This window comes from Benincasa hispida, chromosome 8 (genome assembly GCF_009727055.1).
Source record: "Benincasa hispida cultivar B227 chromosome 8, ASM972705v1, whole genome shotgun sequence".
NCBI classification, from domain to species: Eukaryota; Viridiplantae; Streptophyta; class Magnoliopsida; order Cucurbitales; family Cucurbitaceae; genus Benincasa; species Benincasa hispida.
Window position 1 is genome coordinate 13,495,715 of NC_052356.1, and position 26,132 is coordinate 13,521,846.

Below are 26,132 nucleotides of genomic sequence, written 5' to 3' on the forward strand. Positions count from 1 at the left end.
GATTCAACATCTCATTTTCTTCGACAACATTACCCTTTATACTATCTACTTCAACATCCTGTATTGAATGAGTTGTATGACTTTCAAAACCTTTAGATAAGTTTACTGGCTCTCCATGATATACTCATTTACAGTTTGAGGGAGATATTTCATATGTTAATAGATGTCGTTCCATGATATCTATTTTTTCCCAAATTGAATTCATACAATTCTTGCATGGACTTCTTATTCGTTCGGAATCATTAACATGAAACTTCGTCATATTTAAAAACTGGGATACTCATTCTCTATATTCCACTAATAACTTATTCCTTAGTTTAATCCATTCTTTATTCATCCTTAAAAATAAATCTTTTTTTACCAACTTGTAATCTAAAACAATAATCTAGATTAGAGGACAAAGTACAAAGTCTTTATTAAGCATGAATTTTGATCAATTTAATCAAAATTCCAAGTTTGTTGGGAGAATTTAAAATTTTAAATAATTTATAATAGGTGATTTGACTTTTTTTGCCACTAATGTTATTGATTTTTTCCCCTAAACTAAGTCGAAAATTAAGTAAATTGTAACATCTATAATCCACAAAATTGCATAAATTATAACATCCATAATCCACAATTCACAATAATCCACCAAATTGCAGAAATTGTCACATCTATTAATGTAAATTAAGTAATCCATAACTTAAGAATTAAAAGGAAAAAAAAAAAACTCAATCCACAATAACATCTACAATCCATGGCTTAAATTAAAAACAATGCTAATTAAAAACAATCCACAATAATATCCACAATCCAAAAAAAAAAAAAAAAAACAATCCATGGCTTAAATTAAAAACAATGCTAATTAAAAACAATCCACAATAATATCCACAATCCAAAAAAAAAAAAAAAACTCAATCCACAATAACATGCGAGAAATTAAAAATAATGGTTTAAATTAATATACAAAATAAGAGAAAATAAAGGGGGAAGATTACCGGTGGGTGGCGGACTGAAAAGGGGCACGGGCGGCAGGCGGCGGGCTGAAGAGTGGCAACGGCTGAAGGAGGCAACGACTGGACAGAGGGAGTGGCGGCTTGAAGGAGATGCACACGGGTTGAAGGAGGCGCGGTTGAAGGAAGGGAACGGTGGGTATTGAGCGAAACACGGGAGAAAGGGAGCGGCAGCAAGGGAGACCGGCGGAGGAGAGGGAGTGGCGGGGAAGAGGGAAAAATTAGGATGGGGGTTAGGTTTTAATTTGGAGAAGGGGAAAATGAAGAAGGGATCTAGCTTTTACCAGATCCCATCTCCCGACGTCACCCGACAGGCGTTGGGAGAACCGTCGGGAGCTTAAGGTAAGGCGTTGAGAGTTCTGAGGAACTTCCTATGCCTATTTTACTCATTGGGAGTTCCTTAGGAACTCCCGATAGTTCTTTACAGCGTCGAGAGTTCAACGGAACTCCAAACGATGTTTTACTTCATCGAGAGACAGGGTGTTTCTCGACGACCAAGCTCCCGACAACTGATTTAGGCATCGGGAGAGCTCATTTTTCTTGTAGTGGTATACATCATGCATCTTTTCCTTATCATTCAACTCAACGTCTCCTTCATGAACATAATCAAGAAAATTCAACGTAACATCTTTAGGAGATCTCATAGGACTAATTACATCTTCTTTAACATGCTTCTCCATTATTCTTTCAAAATCCAACTTAGAACTAGATTTTAAAGGCATACAATTACTAGGAGTATTAACAAAAGTACGTACAAGATTATTAACATGATGCTCTTATAATTTCTCACTACATAATTTTGCATTATACTACTATTCACACTACTACAAAAACTGTATTACTTGATACTTGAAACTTTTGAAAGTAACATGTAAATTTTATAAAAAGTGTCAAGAATAATGAAAAAAAGTGGAGGTTGGCGGAAATTTCTGGACTTTTTTCATTCCATTTTTACTTGATGCTTTATAAATGTCAAATATGTTACAGTTAATTTTTTTAGGGTTTCATATATTAAAGAGATGAAAAAATGGGGGAGGTGTCCCAAAACCCCCGAAACCACACCAAAAACCTACCTCCCGATGGCTTCTTCTACAACTTTCTCTTGATCACCTCCTAAGCCTTTGAAGAATGCTAGCAAGGCTGCGATTAAGGTGACGCTTTTGACTCCAAGGTTCTACATGACTCATTTTGATGAGATGGAGATGCTTTTCAACGCTCAAATCAACAAGAATTTGAACCAAGTTGAGTTTGAGGCTTTTCTCCAGGAGAAATAAAATCCCATCTTCCATTAGCCAGTATTTCATTTTCTTTATCTGGTTTTCTATTTCTTATGTGTCCCTTCGGCTTTGTTTGGAACTGCTTTGAAGTAATATGTTTTATATTAAACCAATATTGTAATTATAACCATATTTCTATGGTTAATTTTGTTGTTGGGTCTTTTTTTAAGATCAATTCTTGCTTTTTTTTTTTTTTTTTTTGCAAGGTGGGAGGGAACTGGAAGTTTGAAAATTTTTCTTTCTAATGAAGGTAATTTAATTGTGTCTGAAGCGTTTATATTGCTATGTTTGAACTCATTTTTCCAATATATTTTATATCTTTCTGTAATTTTTCTACTTCTCCCCTTTTTCTTGCATTTAGTAACCATTGCAAGGGGGATTGTCAATTCTGGGAAAGGATAGATTGGTGTTTAGACCACCTAAGAGAAGATCTCATCTAGGTATGATTATTATTTATATGCATTTGTATATTTTTTTATAACTCCTAAACTAAACTAGAATTTTACATGGCTATGTTTTTTGAGCTAAATTTTAGAGATTTTCACTTATGGTAGGGATTGGTGGTTTTTGTTCATATAAAGGAGGTAATTCTCCAATTGACTAAATTTTGTTAGACCAATATTGTTTTGTAGCAACCAAAAAAATTAGTTTTCATGCAAGAGAATTGATGGTCTTGTCCTCTATTCTATTGTTCTATTATATTACATAATTGCTTCCGAGGTTCCAAATCATGATCTGATTTGTCACTTTGAAATCGCATTTTATCTTGTTATTTTGATAATATCCCAAATGTGCTTCTTTCATTTTTGTAGTGCTTAGGAATAATATTTATTTTGACTTTTAGGGGAAGAATTGATGGCATATTGCATATTATTTAACATTTCATTCATTTATGATTCTTGAAAATTCTCATTTTCTAATTGGAACCTAATTCATAGTCTTCAATTTAAGTGTTAAGGTTGTTTTGAGGTAAAACTTATCTATACGTTCTTGCGATTTTGATTTAGGATTCTGAGTTGATATATTTATATTATGTGTGAAAGCTCTAAAAAGTTATATGATGTGTATCTTTTGTTATAGGACCCAGCTCCATTGCTATATCTTTTCGAAAAAAGGCATCCAAGAACTATGACATCTCATTGGAGGTACTTAATTCATTCCATTTTATTTTATATATATATAGTTTTTTTTTAGTTTGTAACTTGATTAACCGCACTTTTAGCTTCAAACTCCCAAATCATATCATATTCAATATCTTTGATAGTTTTAGTTTGAGTTGAGCTTCACATTTACGAATGTACAAGTCAACTTGTAGCCATATCCAATGTTTTGATTTCAAAAGATGATTTAGTTTCAAGTTCAAATGTACTTTTTTATTTGTTTTCCATGTTAGGTTTGTGAATCATGTTTCCATTTTCTTTTTCCTTATGTTTTTAGAACTTTGTAGGTTGTGGTGCTTAATTTTAGTAATTTTTAAATTATTTCAATCTATATGGTGTGGTTGTTGGTGTGTTATTTCAATGTATGTAGGTGCTAAAAGCAACAAGTTCAAGGTGAGCTACATTACTCTTGTGGAGGCAGGAGCATAGTGAGCAAGATTTGGTTATGACTACTTCATCTGAGATTGATAGTTGGAATTTTTGGAATTGTTCAATTGGGGGGATTGATTGTATGTAAATGTGTTCATATGGGGTTGATAGTTAGTTATACTCTTGAAACTGTTTATATGGGGTTCCTATTCTTCTAACTTAGAAATTGTTCATTTGAACTTTGTTATGAACTTTGTTAACATGAGGTTGTTATATGATAATATATATGTTCAATATACATGAACTTTCTTAGGTTGGTGAAAACTTTTTATTTATTGATACTTAAATTGTTCATATATATGTGTTGTTTGTTTATTTGGTTAATAAATAATTATGATCTTCAATTAAGTTATATCATTATTGGATCTCAAAACATCAACAATTATAGGTAATTTCTAATAATAAATTTTTTCTTAAAAAACACATAAACTTGACAAGCAAAACGTATCAAGTATTCATTAAGTTTAAGTTTTGGAGTGTCAAGAAGAAATTACATTTGACAAGTAAAAACTATCAAGTTATGAAAACTTTGATCCATAATAAATGTAAAAAATTTAGATACTTACCACTAATAAGTCAAAATATGTCATATACTTGGCAGTTATAAAATATCAAGTAAATTACAGCTTGATGCTTTTAGTCAGTAAAAAATTTTCTCTTATTCTTGACACTAGATTATTTTACCTGTTTAAAAACGTCAAGTAAAACTGATATTTGATTGTGAAAAAATGTCAAGTAATACATTTTTGTAGTAGCATCACTCCATCAATTTTATCAATCACCTTAGAAGAAGAATCCACATTCAAAGACACGTTTACTAGAGAAAGGGAAAGTATTGACCAACTTACTTGTTTTATGAAGCTAATGACTTACCTCAATATATGCATGCTTAGAGGTTTTGTAAATATCAAATTTTACCTCTTCATCATTGAATCTAAATGTTAGTTTACCATCTTACACATCAGTAAGAGCCCTACCGATAGCCAAAAATAGTTTTCCAAGGATCCTTGGAATATCGACATCTTCTTCCATGTCAAACACCACAAAGTCCGTCGGAAATATGAACTTGTCTACCTTAAGCAATACATCTTCAACAATGCCATAAGGATGTGCATAAGATCGATTGGCTAATTTCAATGATATTACTGTTTGTTTCACCTCTCCAATGTAAAGCTTCCTAAAACTAGACAAAGACATTAAATTAATTGAAATTCCAAGATCACATAAAGCTCTATTAATCATAATATTGCCTAATTGACAGGAATAGAAAAACTTCCTAGATCTATCAATTTTGGAGGCAATTTCTTTTGTATTACCGTACTACACTCTTCATTCAAAGCCATTGTCTCATACATACCGAACTTCTTCTTCCAAGAAAGGACATCTTTCATGAATCATACTTTTGCATTTTCTCTAAAGCTTTAATAAAAGGTATGTTAATATGCAACTTCTTAAATATTTCAAGAAATCTAGAAAACTATGCATCTTCCTTCTTTTTATGAAATTTTTTAGGATATGGAATAGTATTAGGGACAAAAGGTAAAGAGTTAGAAGTACTCCTTGTTTTTTACTTAGACTTTTCTATAAATTTCTCCTTTGTAGGCTCATGACCAATGGTGGGTTTAACCTCCTCTTTGGTTCATCCTCATCTACAACAGGCTTGTTCAATTCTTTGTCATTCCTAAGAGTTATTGCATTGCATTCTTCTTTAGGATTTTTCTTAGGGCAACTAGGAAACTTACCTCTCTAGTGTGCACAGCGGAAGCTACTTGACTCATTTGCATCTCCAAGTTTTCGATGGATTTGTTGTGGCTTTGTATGGTGCCTAAGATGATAGGACTGAACTCTCCAATGTAGATGTTTTCTCCTTGGTTACCTTGCTAAGATCCATCATCAATTCCTCCACAGATGGTTTCCTTTCAGCTTGAGAAAAACCTGGATGGGCCAAAAAAATCATGTTATTTGCATAAAAAAAAATTTCATGATTTCTCAAACCTAGGTGGTAACATGTAGGAACTTGTTGTTGACTTCTATATTGTACTTTATCTACATAGTAAACTGTCTCAATATCCTATGAATCCAAAACTTGTTGAGTTTCAGCTGTCTTAGCTGCTAAAGAGGCTATGGATAGTGAATTTTATGCTTGATCACCTATAGTCCGTTTATTCAAAGCATTAGTAATTATGGTCAATTGAGCTTTGATAGCACTTACCTCATCAACCTCATAAATTTCTGCTACTTTGTTAGTAGAAGCCCTATCACTTAGCCAATTATAGCTTGTAGTGGCCATATTCTCTAGAATAGTGTATGCTTCTATAGCAGTTTTAGAGAAAAGAGATCCTCCAATAGTAGCATCTATAATGGATTTAGTTATTGTTTAATCCATCATAAAAGAATTGCATTTGCAACCAACTAAGGAATCCATGTTATGGGCATCCCCTAAGGAGATCTCTGTACCAATATGAACTTTCAAATAATTGTCATCTGATTGTTGGGAAAAAAAAAACAATTTCATACCTCAATTTAGAAGACTTTGTAGGAGGAAAATATTTATTCAAAAATGCTTGGGCTAACTCCTCCTAAATGGTGATACTTTTCGATGGGATGATCTCTGGATGATCTCTAGCCTTTTTATCCCTATTCTACGAAGAAAAAGGAAACAATCTTAGTCTAATTGCATCATTAGTAACTTCATTAATCTTAACCATTACACAAACCTCAAGAAAAGATTTCTTGGTTGATCTAAATTCATATAAGGAGGTGTTAGTTTTTTAGATTCAAAGGTTCTTGTTTTCATGATAGCTTGGATCGTTAGGCTAGGGATTAAGATTGCCTTATCACCTACGATTTGATGGAGACTTTCCAGATCAAACTCTTTTGCAAGTGGACGAAATTCCAATGACTACCTGGTGTGTGGATTTGGTAAATTATCTTGTTATAGGTAGCCTTTCTCTAGATCTCAGTAAGCGTCCTCAAGATAAGCTAAAGTGTGAGTCTAAATTTTATGTTTGGGAAGACCCGTACTTATGGAAATTTTACTCTAACCAAATACTTAGAAGATGTATCCTAAATGATAAATATTATTCTATCTTAGCTTACTGTCACGAACATACATGTAGGGGGATGATAACTTGTAGAAATGCAAGTTATTGTAGCCTTTTACTTAGAATAATAAGGTTAGATAGGTTAAATATGTGTTGATAATACTAAGAAATCATGCTTAAAACTGTATTTGTGCTAAACAACATTTGAAATCCCTGCTGACCGCATATCATGAGTTACGAAGTGTTATGTTTTGCAGCTGATCGCAGGATCTATCCGCATGCACCAAGCTCTTACCCGATGAAGGAATATTTGACTGCATGCCTTAGGATCTCTAACACTATCCCAATGGATTTTCTGCCACAACTTTAGAATGTTGACCATGATAACAGTGCTGACTTTCTCACCAACCAAGTCAGAGATGGTGACTAATCAGAGCAGAAGACCCAAGGCTGTCAGCATACGGCTCTATAAATAAGGCCTTGACGTCCAGAGAGAAAAGAAGAACAAATACATATAATTTTAGTTAGAGCAAGAGCACATTTGAGAACATCTCTGAGAATTCTCCAACTTCCAAAAAACCCTCTGATTTACCACTGGAAAACACGTCGGAGCAAATGCTTGAGAGAGCCTTCTCCATATCAAACTGCCATCAGCCTCACCAGCAGCCTTAGCACCCCATCAGATTGAAGTAAAAGATTGTTGATAATTGTACATTATTACTTACTTCTTGCTTTTCCTTGTTATATTGCATTTTTTTATTAAGACATTAACTCATTTTGTAATTGGCATTTCTACTTCTATATATTATCATGACTACTTTCATCATCTCATCTGTCTTTACCATTTCTTTTTCCTTTGTCATGGGTAACTAAATTCCACAAGGTAAGAGAAAGTTTAATATCATGAGCTAAGTCTAAGTTTTGAGGGTTAATTTGGTTTGCTTAGTGTATGAGTATCTAAATACTTGCCAATGATCACTCATAAAGTCAAGTAGATATAACCAACTACCCGAGAGGGTAAGTAGTTGTGGAACTCAATAAGTAAGATAGGAAGTATTTCTAGAAATAGAAATAACTTTAAGCTCAATGAAACATCATTCATGCATCATAGAGATATGATAAATATGGTTGGCGACTGAGAGATGCGCGATGAACCGTTAGAGAGCTTGGATTACCCTTGATGTTAGATGTAGGAACTTAGAATTGACTTCCCCTAACCTTGCTTTCTTTATTCATTTTCCACTAAAAGTTAAGTTGTTGTTCTCTTAGAATTCTTAGGATCATTCTTAAGTTGTTGATTGCTTGCTTAGTTAAATTCATCGCATAGGTTCAATAACACAAAAATTTTAGTAAACAAGTCCCAGTGTTCGACCTTGGTTTGCATCGAGAAACTTATATCATGTTTATACTTGGACTTGATATAATTAAACTTATGACAATCGCATAGTTGAACGCATAACATAGCTATAATCCGATGTATAACGTATCTTAGCGAATCATCAGTTCTAACAAGATCAAGCATACAACAAGTTTTTCACAACAAGTTTTTGGCATCGTTGTCAAGGACTTGGCAACTAATATTTTTTTTTTTTTTTTTTTGTGCTTTTGCAGGCACCCATTTGATCTTAGGCGTATTGTTAGCTTAAGTGACCAAGCTAGAAATAATATATGAATGAGGGTACAACACTTGAATTCGATATTGACCCAAAGATCAAACCGAGATTCCGTCACAGGATTAGAAACAATAGAAACCAAAGAAGGAACTAGTACAGGAATATGGCTAACAATCAAAACAATGGCCCTGAAGGGGGGGAATGGTCTATACAACAGGGGCAACATAACCCAATCTTGCTGGCTAATGATCGTAATATACCAATGCAGAATTATGTAGCCCCAAACTTGTATGATTTCTCTCTGACATCATGTGACCAATGATTTATGGGAACACTCGATTCGAGATGAAGCCAATAATGTTATAAATGATCTAAACCACAGGGTATTTGGAGGGGCTCTTAGAGAAGATCCTCATGCCCATCTGACCATCTCTGGGGAGATATGCAACACATTCACTATTCATGGCATGACGTCAAAAGGGATCAGGCTCTCTCTCTCTTTCCCTACACTATCAAAGATGAGGCCAAGCAATGAGCCTATTCCTTGGAGCCAAATGAAATCGTTTCATGGGACCAACTTATTAAGAGATTTATGCATAAATTTTTTCCACCTACTGTCAATGCAAGGAGGCAGCAAGACATTATTAGCTTTGAACAGAATGATTTTGAAACCTTGAGTAATGCATGGGCAAGATTTAAGCGTTTAGTTCGTAATTGCCCACATAATAGCATACCTGACTGCGTCCAAATGGAAATTTTCTATAAAGGACTAAGCCGAGCTTCATAATCAATAACCGATGCATCTGTCACAGTTAAGGCTCATGGACACGACATATATAGAAGTCAAGGAAATTATGGACAGGATTTCAAGGAACACCGATGAATGTGTAGATGATGCGTATAGAAATAGGAATTGTGATAAACGCAAGATGAATGGTGCGTTGATTGAGTCGAATGTGGTGAACACATTGGCTACCGAGATGGCTTAAGTCACTTCCCTCTTGAAGATGATGGCTATTAACCAAGGTGTATTGTATTGAGCACAAACTCTGCTAAACTTAATGAACTGAATCAAGTTGTTGTTGTAAAGTTGCATGTACTGTGGGGAGCCTTACTCTTATGAGGTATGCCTGCACAACCCTCAGGTCATTTATTCAATTCACAACAACCTATTCAGCAAGACATACAATCTGGGTTGGAAGAATCACCCTAATTTCTCTTGGGGAGGAAACCAGAAAAAGCCTGAGCAGCAAAAAGCACCTCCGCAACAAGCGTATGGAGGAAACCCCCTAGGATTCCATCAGCACAATCAAGGCCATCAACCTACCCACAACCGCACAACATGTGTTAAGTTCCAACACATCCTCATCCTTAGAACTACTTTTGAAAGAATATATTCACAAGAATGATGCGTTGATCGAAAGTCAAGCGTCCTCAATCTAGAATTTAGAAGTGCAGGTAGAATAGACTGCCAGCAAATTAAAAAATAGACCGTTAAGCACCCTACCAAGTAACACCAAAGCCCCTCATAGTAATGGCAAGAAGCAGTGTCAAGCAGTGACATTGCGAAGTGGAACAACACTAGCTAAGTCGGAAACAAACTCCCAAGACTCCGAAAAATTGACATCTACTCCAGCAATATTAGAAATTTTGACTCATATAATCCCAATCGATTCCGCAAATTATGAACCAATGGATAACCTTTCCAGTGATACTACTCATGTTTTCAACAGACTACCAGGAAAGATGCCTCCGCATCATCTAATCCAAAACCCTCGTCGTATGATCATGTTGCGGCGAGGAAGAAAAACAAAGCAAGTGGAGTCTTGACCGCATTGCCACCATTCCCCAACAAGCTAAGAAAGATGACAGCCATCAGTTCAAGAGATTTCTAAACATCCTTAAGCAGCTTCATATCAACATTCCAGTGGATCTTCTGCCACATTTGATCGCATGCCTTAAGATCTTTGACACTATCCAAGTTGATCTTTCGCCACAACTTCAGGATGTTGACCATGATAGCAATGTTAACATTCTCACAAACCAAGTCAAAGATGGTGACTAATCAGAGTGGAAGACCCAAAGCTGTCAACGCACGGCTTTATAAATAGAGCCTTGATGTTCAGAGAGAAAAGAAGAACAGATACATATAATTTTAGTTCAAGCAAGAGCACATTTGAAAGCATCCCTGAGCATTCTCCCACTTCTAAAAGACCCTCCAATTTACCATCGAAAAAACTCGCGTGCAGCAAGTGCTTAAGAGAGTCTTCTTCATATCATACTGCCATCAACCTCACCAGCAGTCTTAGCACCCCATCAGATTGAAGAAAGAGATTGCTAATAACTGCACATCACTAACTTCTTTATTTTCCTTGTTGTATTGCATTTTGTGACTAAGACATTAACTCATTTTGTAATTGGCATTTATACTTCTATATATTTTCATGACTACTTTCGTCATCTCATCTGTCTTTACAATTGCTTTTTCCTTTATCATGGGTAACTAAACTCCACAGAATAAAGGAAAGTTTAATACCATGAGCTAAGTGTAAGTTTTGAGGGCTAATTAGGTTTTTTTAGTGTATGACTATGTAAATGCTTTCCTATGATCATTCATAGAGTCAAGTAGCTATAACCAATTGCTTGAGAGAGTAAGTAGTTGTGGAACTCACTAAGTAAAATAGGAAGTATTTCTAGAAATAGAAATAACTTTATGCACAATGCAACATTATTCATGCATCATAGAGATATGATAAATACGGTTGGCCACCGAGAGGTGTGCGATGAACTGTTGGAGAGCCTAGATTACCCTTAATGTTAGATTTAGGAACTTAGAATTGACTTCCCCTAACCCTGCTTTCTCCATTCATTTTTCACTACAAGTTAAAGATGTTGTTCTCTTAGAATTCTCAGGATCATTCTTAAGTTGCTCATCACTTGCTTAGTTAATTTCATCGCATAGGTTCACAATCACATGCCTTTAATTTCTTTTCCTCTGTTGTAATTTAATTAGCTCTCGCCTCAAACATATCAATCACACAAACATTTTAGTAAACGAATCCATGTGTTCGACCTTGATTCGTACCGAGAAACTTATATCTTGTTTACACTTGGACTTGATATAAGAAAACTTATGACAATTGTAGCTGAACGCATAACATAGCTACAACCTGACACATAATTTATCTCAGCACAACGTCAGTTCTAACACGATGAAGCATACAACAAGTTTTTCACAACAGGGGCATTTTAGCCAAAAGCATACTGCAAAGAAAGACCTAGATTCAAGATTATATTAGGAAACTCTTTTTAGGGATGCAAATTTTTACTACAAAACTTGCGAAAGATGTCAAAAGTCATGTAGTATTTCTCGTAGGAATGAGAAGTCCCAAGTCCCTACTTTATTTTGTGGAATATTTAATGTTTGGGGTTTGGACTCCATACGGCCCATTCCTTCTTCTTGTGGCTTTAAATATATATTGCATGTTGTGGTTATATCTTTAAATGGGTGGAAGCCAAATCTTACTGATGACTCAAAAGCTCTTGTAGGTTTTTTAAAGTCTAATATTTTGAGTAGGTTTTTCTTCCCACGAGTGATTATTAGTGATCAAGGATCTCATTTTTGCAATAAGGTGATTTCATCTCTAATGAAAAAATATGATGTGTAGCATCGTATCACCACTCTATACCACCCTCAAATAAATGAATAGGTAGATATTTCTAATAGGGAGATCAAGTCAATCCTTGAGAAGGTGGTGAACCCGAGCTAAAAGGACTGGATCCTTAAATTGGATGACGCTCTTTGGGTACACCAAACAACCTATAAAACCCCTATTGGGATGTCTCCCTATAAGATGGTTTTTGGGAAAGCTTGTTACCTTCCAGTGGAGATCCAACACAAAGCTTATTAGGTAGCAAAACAATGCAATTGGGATTCTGAGGTGGCAGGAGAGGCAAGGATAATTTTGATACAGGAATTGGAAGAAATAATGTTAGAGGCTTTTGAGAATTCGCTAATCTACAAGGAGAGAACCAAGGACTTCCATGACAAGATGATTACACCAATGCAATTTGAAGTCAGTAAAAAAGTGTTGCCTTTTACTCTCGCTTAAAACTCATGCCAGGTAAAATACGTTCCAAATGGTAAGGCCCTTTCAATGGTACTAAGGTTTACCCGTATGGTATAGTTGGGGTGATGAGCTATGAGATGGGAAGACATTCAAGGTCAATGGACATAGGCACAAGGTATTTCACAAAGGCGACTTGCTCGAGTGTTTCAATGAATAGTATTAGCTAGAGATGAACATCTTCTTTTGATTAGAGCCAAACACAATCGAGCAACCAGTAACAACTCGAACTTTCTAGGATTTATACAAGGTCGTTACTTCATACATGTATAAATCCCAAAACAACTCTCTCACAAATTTTAACTAAATCAAACGAATTTATTTACATAAATACTTTTGTAACATCCAAATAACTGAAAATATTTCATAATAAATTTCATGAAGTCTAATAAATAAAAATTTCAACTATGAAACTCTAAATTCTCACATCAAGACTAGAATTTTAAAACACTAAAACATAAAAACATGAGCGGAAGCATTTCTTTGGTCTCAATGGCACGGTCACGAATTCCTTCTGTCACTCACTGACGTCCTTGTTCTTACTTGAAAAATATAACATAAGAAAGGATGAGGATAAAATACTCAGTAAGTAACCTCACTACTGGGGTCAGGCTAAGCATTTATGTCCAATAAATGCAACATGAACTGAAACTCTCTACTAGTGGGACCTGAAGATTTTCCTTCCATGGCTCACTCTTTTTTTCCTTTCCCCTAGAGTGATCTCTTACATACACCCTAGGTCCTCTCTATGAATGAAGGGGCGTGTACCTCTTTTGTACACATGGTTATGCATATACCTCTTTTGTATACACATAACTCACTGAATGTGTACCTCTTATGTATATATGGTTGTACATACAACTCTTTCGTATACACATAACCTACCGAGTGTGTACCTTTTACCACACCCCAGATTCTCTCTATGAATATAGGGATGCATACCTCTTTCGTACAAATGGTTATGTATACACCTCTTTCGTATACACATAACCCATTGAGCGTGCACCTCTTACGTACACCCCAGTACCCTCTAGGTATGTATCACTTTCATACACACCAAACCTAGTACATCTATTTCATGTACTAGTGCCTTCGGACATGCATCACTTTCATGTAGTCAAATAATCTGGAAAGGAAAAGAGGTTGCATCTAACTTCGCATTACATATAACATTCGCATAATCATGAGTCCTCTAAAATCTCCTCATCAAGGTGATGTTAATTAATTTTACATACGTGTTTAATCTAGTTTTAATGAATCAACTCTAGTACATCACTTTCATACACTAAATCATGTAAACAATTAAACGTTTGAAATTTCATAATATATCATATAGCATACATACTTTCATAATAAATCACATAACCATATACATCGATAAATGCCTAACTCTTGACTAGCTTTAAGACATTCTAGTGGTAGTACCACTTAACTCATAATTTAGGGTCATGCTCAATCGTCCTTTAAATATGTCTCCTAAAATTCTAAAATCATGCTCATACCTATAACATACTTCAGACATATTATCACGTGCTCCTATATCTTTTCTAAACTAAAACCTCAGAATCAACAAAATTATTCTTGTAAACGGTCTTAGAATCCTCAAAATAAATCTTAAATTTATCATTTGACACAAGGGTTGTTCCAATAGTAAGATTACTTACCTCGAGTCGTAATTCAAAGACTAGCTCAAGCAATCAAACACTAACAACACTCAACTTAACATTCCCAAACTATGCCAAAAATGCCAAAAAAATCAACCCATTAAACAGCAAATGAATTCCACACTAACTTCAATCTCGAAGCCAAGATCCAACAAGAAAAGTGACAAAGAAAAGAAAATCTGTGCGGCATATCAGTGGCGGCGGACGAGCAGAGAAGATAGAGATGGAGGGAGGAGATAAATTCATGTGAATTTAATACTCCAATTTTAAAACCACATGACATAAATTCATGTGAATTTAATTCAAAATTACGAATACAAGGGATGTTACATTTTTCCCATAACGATCTGACAATCAGCCTACATAATTTTGAATTTAATTTTGACAATAACTCCAAATCCATCTATAACCATCCATCTCTTAATTCCAATTCAAAATTAACTACTTTCCCTCCAAATTGAATTTGATTTTGACAATAACTCCAAATTAAATTCATATAACTTCAAATCCATCTATAACCATCCATCTCTTAATTCCAATTCCAAATTAACTACTTTCCCTCCAAATTGAATTTAATTTGATATATATTTCTTTTTTTTTCCTTAATAAATATATCACATCAAACTCAAATATTTCACCTCTTTTCCAATTAATTAAATAAACCTTAAAATAAATTCACCAACTTTAAATCACTTCTTTTCAATAATCCTAAATCCCAAAATTAAATTCCAACTTTCCAAATTTACAAATATTTTTAGATACTTGATTTAATAACTTCCAAATAAATCAAATATCTTCTCCTAATTTTTTACTTAAATTTTGGATCAAAATGCCAAAATTAAAGAGGGTAAAATTTTAAAACCACAATTTTCTCTTTTCCTTTCAAATTTCACAAAATCTCAAAATTTCTTATCCAAATAATTCAATTATCACTTCAAATTAATTTAAAACTCTACTCAAAGAATCCACATTAACCAATAAAACTTATTCAACTGTAACAATTTGATTCCAAATTCCAAAGATTAGGGAAACTAAAACTCAACAATTTGAGATAATTAACTTAAATTTTCCTAAAAACTCGGGATGTTACATTCTTCCCACCTTTAGAACTTTCGTCCTTGAAAGTTTAAATCTCGAAAAGCTTTTGATACTTAATCCTCACCTCATCATCTTGCTTTCAAATTACTTCATCGATCCAAGTGAATAGTACTTCAAACTTTAGTTATCCATAAAAGTCTATACCTCCTTTCATATAACATCTCCAAATTTTCGAAGGAAAACCAATTGAAGTCAATCTCAAATGCTTGCAACCAACGAACTCTTAACTTAAGAAGCCAAACCAACTTAGCCTTTGACCTCAAAATAATAATTTCCTTTATCCTATCAAAATAATAAAACTTTCATTAAATACTTTTATTTTCCTCCCACTTATCTTCGTTAAGACCAATAAGTTAAAGGTTCTTTGGAGAACGAGGGACTATATGCTTGTGTATGGTGCTAAGGATTTGATCCTTATAAGATACACTGACTCTGATTTTTAGACTGATATTGATTCAAGAAAATCAACTTCAGGATCAATATTCATTCTTAAAAGAATAGCTATAGTATGGAGGAGTATAAAGTAAAGTTGTATTGTCGACTCCACTATGGAAGTGGAGTATGTAGCTACATCTGAAGCAACGAAAGAAGCAATATGGCTTAGGAAATTGTTAATTGATTTGGAAGTAATTCCAAATATGTATCTGCCTATCACACTCTATTGTGGTAATAGTTGCTAATTTGAAAGAATCAAGAAGCCATCAGCACGGAAAGCACATCGAGCACAAGTACCATCTCATCAAGGAGATAGTACATCGAGGAGACGTGATCATCATGCAAATCGCCTCAGAGTTGATTTGTTTACAAAGGCCCTCGCGGCTAAAGTGTTCAAGGGTCACCTAGTCGGACTACGATTACGAGACTTATAGGGCAACTGGAAGAATTCATGGGTATCTAATGCCCTAGTTTATTGTATTTATATTTTATTCTCTCATACACAACTTTGTATATATGTAATCCCACTGGAGTTTATTCCAAGTGGGAGTTTGTTGGGTTGTATGTCCTAAAACTCGCAATTTTTAAACATTAAACATATTCTATTTTGCAATAAAAATGTTATTGAGGTATATTCAATAAAATGGTTATTGAATATGTAAATTGAACTTGTAAAAGCCTAAATCGAATAAACTAACGAACCCCTTACTAAAATTAAGTGTCAACTTCATATTAAGTCTCTTTGCATCTAATTACACTATAAATATAAGAAAATTGGTGGAGGATAAAGTTCATGCAAATTTGTTTTTTGAAAGAATTTTGTTCTTTCAAATTCTCACACCAAAATATCTTCAATCCCAAAATTCTCTTCAATTTCTTCTCAATTTGGATCGAAGATCTGTTCCAAGGTCGAAGAATAGCGGGAAAGACTCTTGTGGTTGTCTACGAACCATTCACGATTAGAAAACAAGGAGGGATTGCATCATTTTTGGATTCTACAGGGTTGTACATTCTAATCCTAATTTGCTATATATGACCTTGCATGCTTATTTACTAAAATTAGTGTAATTAGAGTGCTTAAGATTCAAATCTCTTCCGCATGTTGAATGTCAACTCTTTCAGGTAGGAGTTCAAAACTCACTCAAGATTCATGTCAAGTCACCTATGGTCATCTTGGTAAAATGTAAGTCTCTTCTAGCAACGGTCTTATAAAGAGAGACTATGCATTTCGTTGTCCGGTCTTAGACAAACTCTTCGTATAGAATACCCTTGCTCACATGTCTCCACATGAACGATTAAGATCAGATCATTTGTAATACTTTACAACAATTGTAACAACTACAAAACGGGTTGTATCAGTAGTGTTACCAGGATAAGACACCCAACCTTATCCATATACTATAGACCATTTAGATTATCACTTAAACATGGTCCACCTATATCTCTCCACATACATGTTTAAGTCACATCAGATAATCTTGGATCTTTGTATAATGGATTATTATATAAAATTAATCAACCATTGATTCAAATAACATATAACTATGAGGCTTTAGGACATACATCCCAACAATCTCCCACTTGCACTAAAGCCGAGGAAATGTAAGTCGGTGAGACATCTATCCTAAGGCATACTCTATACCCTACATGCTCCCCCACTTCCCCTAGCACACTAGAGACATGTCTAGTCCTAGACAATCTAGGAGATCCTCTCACACTTTAGCCTAGATAATTCTTTTATATAATTCAATTTATTATGTCAACAAAAACCATCTATTCACCGACAAGATGTTTCTCGTATTATGTTTTATTTCTACGACTTATTGGTTACATATGTCCTCATAGTCAATCATTGTACCATATTATCTCATAAAGTGGACAGATTAAGTTCTATATGAAACGGCTTTCAAATATCTTAGGACATATTTGACTTATGCAAATTATTACCTTACAAGAAAAAGATTGCCAATATAAGCCAACTAGAATACAACGTGGTTTTCTCTAAATCCAATATAAAATCATGTATCACGTAAAATATCAAATCTTAAACTATATGCATCCACATCCCATTATTCATAAGTTATAATTTTCAAAACTCAATGGTCATACCATCAACGTTACCAATTTAACTAAATAATTGTATATTAAATATTACACTTCCCTTTTATTAAAAAAAAAAAAAAGTTCATGCAATCAAATTACATAAAATGAAGACACCAAATCAGGCACTAAGTTAGTGGGATTGAGTGAAAAATGTGGGATAAACCCACTTTCCATATTTTTCATTTTTAATTAAATTTTCCACAAAAATCAATTTTAATTTGAATTTCAAAAATCCAACGTTCAAAAATGAATTTCACATTTAAATGATTATAATTCAATTATTAATATTAAATAAAAATTAATTCTAATGATTAATTTTAAATTATTAATTAAACAATTTAATTAATTAAATTGATTTTAATATCAAAGATTAAAATAATGCTCAATACCAATCTCGAACATGAATTCTTATTTATGTATATAATATTTAAATCATATTTAAATATTCACAACTCTCCAAATTGTTTAATTCGATAATTAAACATTTAATTATATCATATATAATTAAAGGTTGTTTTTAAATATAGAAAAATGAATCAAAATATTTACAAAATATAGCAAAATTTTAGAACTATCAATGATAGATGCTGATAGACACTAATAGACTTCTATCAGTGTCTATCAGTGGCATTGATAGACACTGATAGAAGTCTATCAGTGTCTACCTACGTCTATCATTGATAGTTCTAAAATTTTGTTATATCTTGAGATGGTTGACTAGATGAACCGACATCAACAACTCTTGTTGATCTATTAGCCTGTTCAACAACTTTTGTTGAACTCTTAGTAGTCTTATTAGAAATCTCATTTAAAACAAGCTTACTTCGTGGCTTATGATCCTTTATGTGGTCTTCTTCCAAGAAGATAGCATTTGTCAATACAAACACCTTATTCTCATTTGGATCATAGAAATATCCACCCCTCGTTTTTTTGGGGTAGCCTACAAATAGGCAAACTTTCAAATGAGGTTCCAACTTTTTAGGGTTAGTCACAAGTACGTGGGCTGGACAGCCCCAAGTCCTGAAGTGGCAGAAACTACCTTTACGACCTCTCCATAACTCAAAAGGCATTTCAGAAATACTCTTNCGACCTCTCCATAACTCAAAAGGCATTTCAGAAATACTCTTTGAGGGAACATTGTTCAAAATGTAAACTGCAGTCTTTACTACATATCCCTAAAACGAGTCTAGAAGATGAGCATAACTCATCATAGACCGAACCATGTCTAACAGGGTTCTATTTCTCCTTTCTGATACACCATTCTGTTGAGGTATACCTGGAGCTGAGAGTTAAGATGTGATTCATGTTCTATCATATAGTTCTGGAATTCTAAGTCCATATACTCTCCACCATGATCAGATCATAGTGTTTTTATCTTTTTACCTAACAAGTTTTCAACTTCAGTCTTATACTTCTTCAAATTTTCAAGAGCCTCAGACTTATGTTGCATTAGATATAGATACTCATATTTAGAATAATAATCTATGAAAGAGATGAAATATTCATACCTACCTCGAGCTCTTACACTCATCGGACCACAGAGGTCTGAATGTATAAGCTCCAAGGTTTCCTTGGCTCTATAACCTTTTCTAGTAAAAGGTTGTTTGGTCATTTTGTCTTCAAGGTAAGATTCACATACAGGCAAAGAGTTTTCTTCTAAACCATTTAGAAGTCTACATTTCATCAACTTCTTAATCCTATTGAGATTGATGTGACCTAACCTTAAACGCCAAAGATGGGTGTTTTCCTTAGAAGAAACCCTTGATCTTTTTATAGTTGTTTCTATTTTGAATATTTCAGTATTAAGCAAGGCTTTTAAGACTAACGATTTAGTACATACAAGTTATTTTCCATTGAACCAAAACCAATCTCCATACCATTCTTAAAAATAAACACTTTATTCTCAGAAAAATAGATGGAATAACTTTGTTCAATTAGATAAGAAGCTGAAATTAAGTTCCTTTTAATATGAGGAAATCCAATAACAGATAACGTTTCTTGTCCGAAAATAACTTAAGGCTACCTACAGCAATAGTTGAAACGGCCTCACCAGTACCAACTCTAAGAGTCAACTCTCCAGCTTCCAACCGTTTCCAGGAACTAAATCCTTGATAAGAAGAACATACGTGGTTAATAGCACCTAAATCAAGTATCTAGGAAGAATCATCATTCTTTACCAAGCATGTCTCCAAGACAAATAAATCACATTTATCGTCTTCGGATTTCTTCCTTTTCTGGAGAATAGTTGGATCAGTATCAGAACCTAGATAAACTCCAAGTTCTATTTCAGAGAACAATTCTCGATGATGAACCTCATCAAAGTCAGCACTGTTTTCTCTTTTAGTCCCTTGACACTCAAGAAGGACTGAAGATTATGTTGGGAACTGGCACCATTTGTTTCTTTGTAATCAATCCCATTTTTTTCAAAAAGTGAGAACTTACATTCAAACAATTCTTGCAATAAGTTCATGATCTCACCTGCAATGACCATGTTCTCAACCCTTTTGGCCAATGCATCAGGTATGCTAGCCAAAATGTGAAGTCGAGCCATCAAATTAGCCTTCATCCACACCTAATATGCATTACGAACATTTCGCGATGCAGCAAGGGTCGGGACTTGAGGACACTCCTCAAACATGACAAAATTGAGGTCGTTTACCATGAAATATGTTTTAATAGACTCTTTCCAACGTATATAATCTATCAAAGAAGAAAAGGCAACTAAAGGAATATCAAGCACTGACATGTTGCTGGAAAAACAAACATATTGATCTACGTTAGATTTTAGCAATTACTCTTTAAAACAAATCCAATCAGGTTTAGAAAAATCTAAATGAACCCCATAACACATCTAGTTTTGCAATGACGCTTCAGTGGTTTAGGACAAAAGCCACCGAAGGGTAGTCAATTTATACCTCCTTTGAATTGAGATACTCTCAACCAATCATTACACCAGAACAACTCTTATTCCTATAACGACTAGCCATCATTGATTTGGTCAAGAAATCATTAACTTGCTTAACAATTTCCCGTAGTGTGACCCTTCATTTTAGATCCTAGAGTTCCGCCCCAAGTAGCTAATCCGAAGGGGAAAACCGATTGGAGCAAAATCTAAAGCGACTCTATCCATTTCTGGAGTTCGCCTTGATATTGACCAACCGCATAATCCATCTGAAGAGGGACGCTCCCAGGGCGCCTCGAGGCTGTGTAAGAAGGTCTCACGGTGCAAACCAATGAAGGAGACCGCAAGACATGTTAACACATAACCTTCTCCCACTTACTATAAATACTCTCTTCATTCACCTTGATATTGACTCATGCAAACACCATCTGAAGGGGGACCCTCCCAGGGCGCAACGAGGCCAAGCATGAATCTCGTGATGTGAACATTAAGGGAGAAACATGAGTGGAATTGACATATCATATATATCTTTTCCTCCCACTGAGTATTTTAAGAACCTAGGGCTTAGTTGACTTAGAAAAAAATGGCTTATACGATTGTTTAGTGCACGCGCCCACCATGCATCAAGTATCATATACTCTATGCAATCGTTTACCCTAAGCGTCTATGCGATCGAATAGCCAACGCAACACGACCAAATAAACTCTTCACTCGATCGTTTAGCATCAGCCATGTGATCGCTTAGTAAATACTATATGATCGAGTGGACCTTTTCCACACGATCGTTTAGTCAATTTAAATGATCGTTTAGCATGGGCTACACGATGCGACCAACCTTTGGTCTTCTTCCTTAAAGTGAACAACATCTCCATGCGTATTTGAAACTTCATCACAAACAACACAAACAACGAAAATAAACTTGAATACAAACTCGATTGCTAGTTAATTATGCCCAAAAACGCAGGGGCCCTTACAAATTAACAAATGTCCATCAAACTATCCACAAACACACTTAACACTTAAATGCATTGTAGAAAACACTTAAAACCTACCAAGATTGTAAAATAAAGTTCAATACAATAATGGAATTTGGAATATTAGAACAACCTGGCTTTGGTACCAATTGAAGGAACTCTAAATAAAATCTAGTTAGCGGAAGCGGATCGTTCCAAAGTCGATTGAGAAAGAACATAAACGATTACAGTCTAACGGAAGAGATTATGCATAAAGAATAAATTACAAGCATACTTCTTTAATTAAACACAAAGGATCGAGTATACAATACCTTTGAAGAACTTCTTCTTTTAGTATCCCCCGATCAATTAGTAACGCGTCCAAAGAAAAACTCGAATGCAACGATCAAAACAACCAACAACGCGAACTGAAGAATCCTTAATCACTATTGAGTTCAACTCGATCCTTGAGTCTTGAACAGAACAAGAACATCACCACAAGCGTTACCTTGGTATTCTCGGTGTAAGAATCCAAGAGTTGTGGGCTCTGATGACTTTGGATAGAGGAATGAAGGAGGTAAACGATCGAGTAGACAATTGAGTATGCGACAGAGGAAGGAAGTCTATCGTATAGAGTTGATACTCGATCGTGTAGAAGAAGAAGCCTATCGTATAGACTTGCTACTCGATCGTGTAGGAACGAGTAACTATCGTATATTAAACTCGATACTTGATCCTTTAGGCTGTGAGATACTATCGTTTAGTAAAACTCTTTTACTCGATAGTTTTTTTTTTTTTTTTTTTTCTGAAACGATACAATAATGAATCATCATCTGATTTTGAAAAACTATTTTCTTTTTTATCTCAAAGTTTCCATAAACCGTGCATAACCTCCCACTCAAGTCGATTATTAAAGAAAAAATAATTAATTATCATATAATTAATATATTATAAATAAATATAATAACTAACTTATCATATTATATTTATAACCTATAGTTTCAATATTTCATCATATGCAACATATAAACCATAGTTCTTTTTCTCTTTTATGGCATTTAATATAAATCACATTTATATTAATTCCTCCAATTAATAATGTATCAAATACATCATATATATTATATCACATATAATTGAATCAATTTAATTATATCATATATAATCAAATTTCCTCTTATTAATTTGAATACTTCAAACTAATCCAAAATCTGATTTTCAACTTGAACCCATTGAGCTACCAAAGGGACCTTATAGACCTGTAGCTGGAAGCTCCAATGGTACATGAATAACTGACTAAACTATTTAATCATGAGATCTACCATATGTTAACTGTCGGGTACTTCACTAAATACCAACAGTTGCACTCTTCACATTATAGATATATTTATGTGTCCATACAACCAATCAACAGTACAATGACCCTTCACAAATCGCTCGTAAGTACAGTTGGGCCAATTTACTGTCTTGTCCCTATAGTTACATCTAACTCCTTAAGTACAACTGATTTCTCTAATGAACAATAAGTCATAGTCCTACTATGACTGAGTCCTCTCTTCCGAAGAGAGAGTGTGGCCATTATGTTCAAGACCCGAAATCAGTTCTTAAGGGATCAATTTATCTACTTACCTCTGCTTCGGGGAAGGAGTGAAATCCGTCTTGTGTAGTTGAGTTCCCAAATCCCCAATCAGACGAATCCCCAAAATGGTAGGCTTGTTGATTGGAAATCTGGCCACTCTCACCCATACAAATCAAAGGATCGCCCTCATGAACAGGAGTTCCCAACTCACTTAGGATTAAGGTCATGTCACCTATGGTCATTCTAGTGAAATGTAAGTCTCAATTATAAATAGCGTTATATAAAAAGACTAATCATTTCGTGGTCCAATCTTATACAAACTCTTTATATAGGATACCCCGCTCGCATGCCTCTACATGAATGGTCAGGATCAGATTATTTGTAGCACTTTACAACATTTGTAACATCTACAAAGTGGGTTATATCCGTAGTGTCACAAGAATAAGGTATCCCTCATTTATCCATCTACTACAGACCATTTAGGTTATTACTTGAGGCATGATCCACTTATATGTCTCCACATACATGCTTAAGTTACAAAAAATAACCTCGTATCTTTGTTTAATTGATTGAGTAAAAGCTTATAAAATAACACTTATTTTATTAATAAGAATATGTTTACAAACTACGAGACTACCAGGAGATTTAGGACACTAATTCCATCAAAGAACTCATAATTTAAGGAAAAAGTTTAGTTAAGCCCCTAAACTATGCCTTGGAGTTAAGAATACTTAATGGGAACCCAAGCTGGAAAATTTGAAAGCAGAAATTTTGGCTAAGTATTAGAACCATGCTTTGGAGGTGGTATCAAGTGGTCACCTTTAGTAGTCGAGAAAAGAGCTAAGTATGGAGACCATGTGGTTGACATAGGAATAAAGGAGGAGTTGGAGAAGGAAAGTTTAGCTAAGTGTTAAAGAATTCAAGAGTTGGAAGCATAGTAGGTTGGAGGGCAGAATTTTGGCTAATTGTCAAGACTATGCTTTGAACCTAGAATTGGCCTAGAATTAGAAGAAAACAAATTGGCTAAATGTTGGGAGATAAGGGGGAAGAATTGGTTAAGTGTTGGACAACCATGCATTGAACTTTGCACAACCAAGGTGAGGAAATAAGGTTGGAGCATAGTGTGAGGGTGGTGAACGCATGTTGTATTAACGTTGGAAATTTGGCTAAGTGTTGGAAGTTAGAGTTAAACACATAGCCACTAGAGAAGTAGAGATGTGACTAAGTGTTTAGACTATGCTTTGCAAAAGGGTTGAGAGACTTAGGAGAACCTTCAAGTGGTGAAATTAGACGTGCAAAAGTTGGGAAAGAAAAGGTGAACGCATGGGACATTCATGGGTGAGAATTTGACTGAGTTTTGGACAGCTCGTTGAATACACACCCTAGTAGGGGCATGTTGGACGCCCAGGGTGTGGAAAAAGAGTCTTTAGACTCATGTTTTGAGAAAGGGGCACAATTGGATGCATGTTGAAAGAGGAATTGGGATATGCTTTCACTAGTTGGGACAAAAATCTAAGGAAGAGGTGGCTAACTCAGAGGTGGACACCTTAAGAAGTTAAATGGCAGCATGATGTGAATTTGACTAAGTGTCCAAGCATGAGTTGGACTGATGACGGGAAATTAGACGTCAATTTACTCGACAACTAAAATCCCTTGGATGCGATATGTGATGCATGTTCTTAAGGTATGCATTGATAGTTATGCGTCGATGGTCATGCATTGGAATGATTATGCGTTAACAAATGTATGCGATGACCATGCATCTTGTCACAAGTTTTCTTGCGTTCACGCCAAGGATAACGCGAACGCAAGTTTCTTGGGTGATCCGAGGTCGAACATGGGGACTTGTAGCTGGCTGAATGTGGTAATGTGCATGTGGCGGTTAAATAAAAGAATGTTGGAGGGGTTGCTAAGTTAACTCTACTCCTACTCCTAGCTAACAGACAATGTAATGAGAATATGAATGAGAGGTAGAGATATGACAACTCTTGATATGAAACAAATGAATGGTAAAATAAATAAAATGTGGAGATTATTTCATTGCAACCATTAAGAGTGACCGCAAGGGAAACCTTAGTCAACGCAAACCATGCAATCATGCTACACACACTTGAGCCTAACTCTAGGACGTATATGTGTATCTGCGATATTGTCGGGAAGCCTATGCCTGCCTAAACCTCTATAACCTGCTCATGAGCTCTTGCCGCATGAGCGTGACAGTCGCATAACACCTTATCCTACTTCCTGGACGCATGCAATATCCTATCCGTAGGGTGCATATGCTGTGTGATAGCAAACGGAGCTTATCCCTAAGTTCCCCATTCTTGCCTATGTGTTCCAATCCGCTCTCTCGAGTCTTAGATTTGGGTTTTAGACTACTCTCCCAAGTATGCCTAAATGATGAATGAAGCGCTCATGTGACAAGGTAACTGCATGAACTTTGCTAACCTAAGATTATTCCTATCTCTAGTGAACAATGCTTACATTGCTTAATGCGACCAACCACTTACCCTCCCAGGCAGTTGGTTGTTGTTGACTTTACTCATAGACAAGCATTATGTTGGCCTATAGACAGTCGTTGCTACAGCTTCACACTAAGAAAATAAGGTTACTCACACACTCACGCAACGCACACCTCTCGGTGGTTTGCTACATGCTTCATATCACTAATCCACATGACTAAGTATACGATACTCAAGCAATCTCACTAAGTGATGCACTGAAGTTAAAGATGCTAAGTAAAGAAGATGGAG

The 26,132-nt window shown here is 34.9% G+C and overlaps 1 non-coding gene across 1 annotated transcript; it reads right to left on the reverse strand.

Moving 5' to 3' along the window:
* Positions 1-9,146: 9,146 nt before the first annotated feature.
* On the reverse strand, positions 9,147-9,250 carry LOC120084349. Its single transcript, XR_005483708.1, has one exon. It is a non-coding gene; the product is annotated as a small nucleolar RNA R71 (small nucleolar RNA).
* Positions 9,251-26,132: the final 16,882 nt, after the last annotated feature.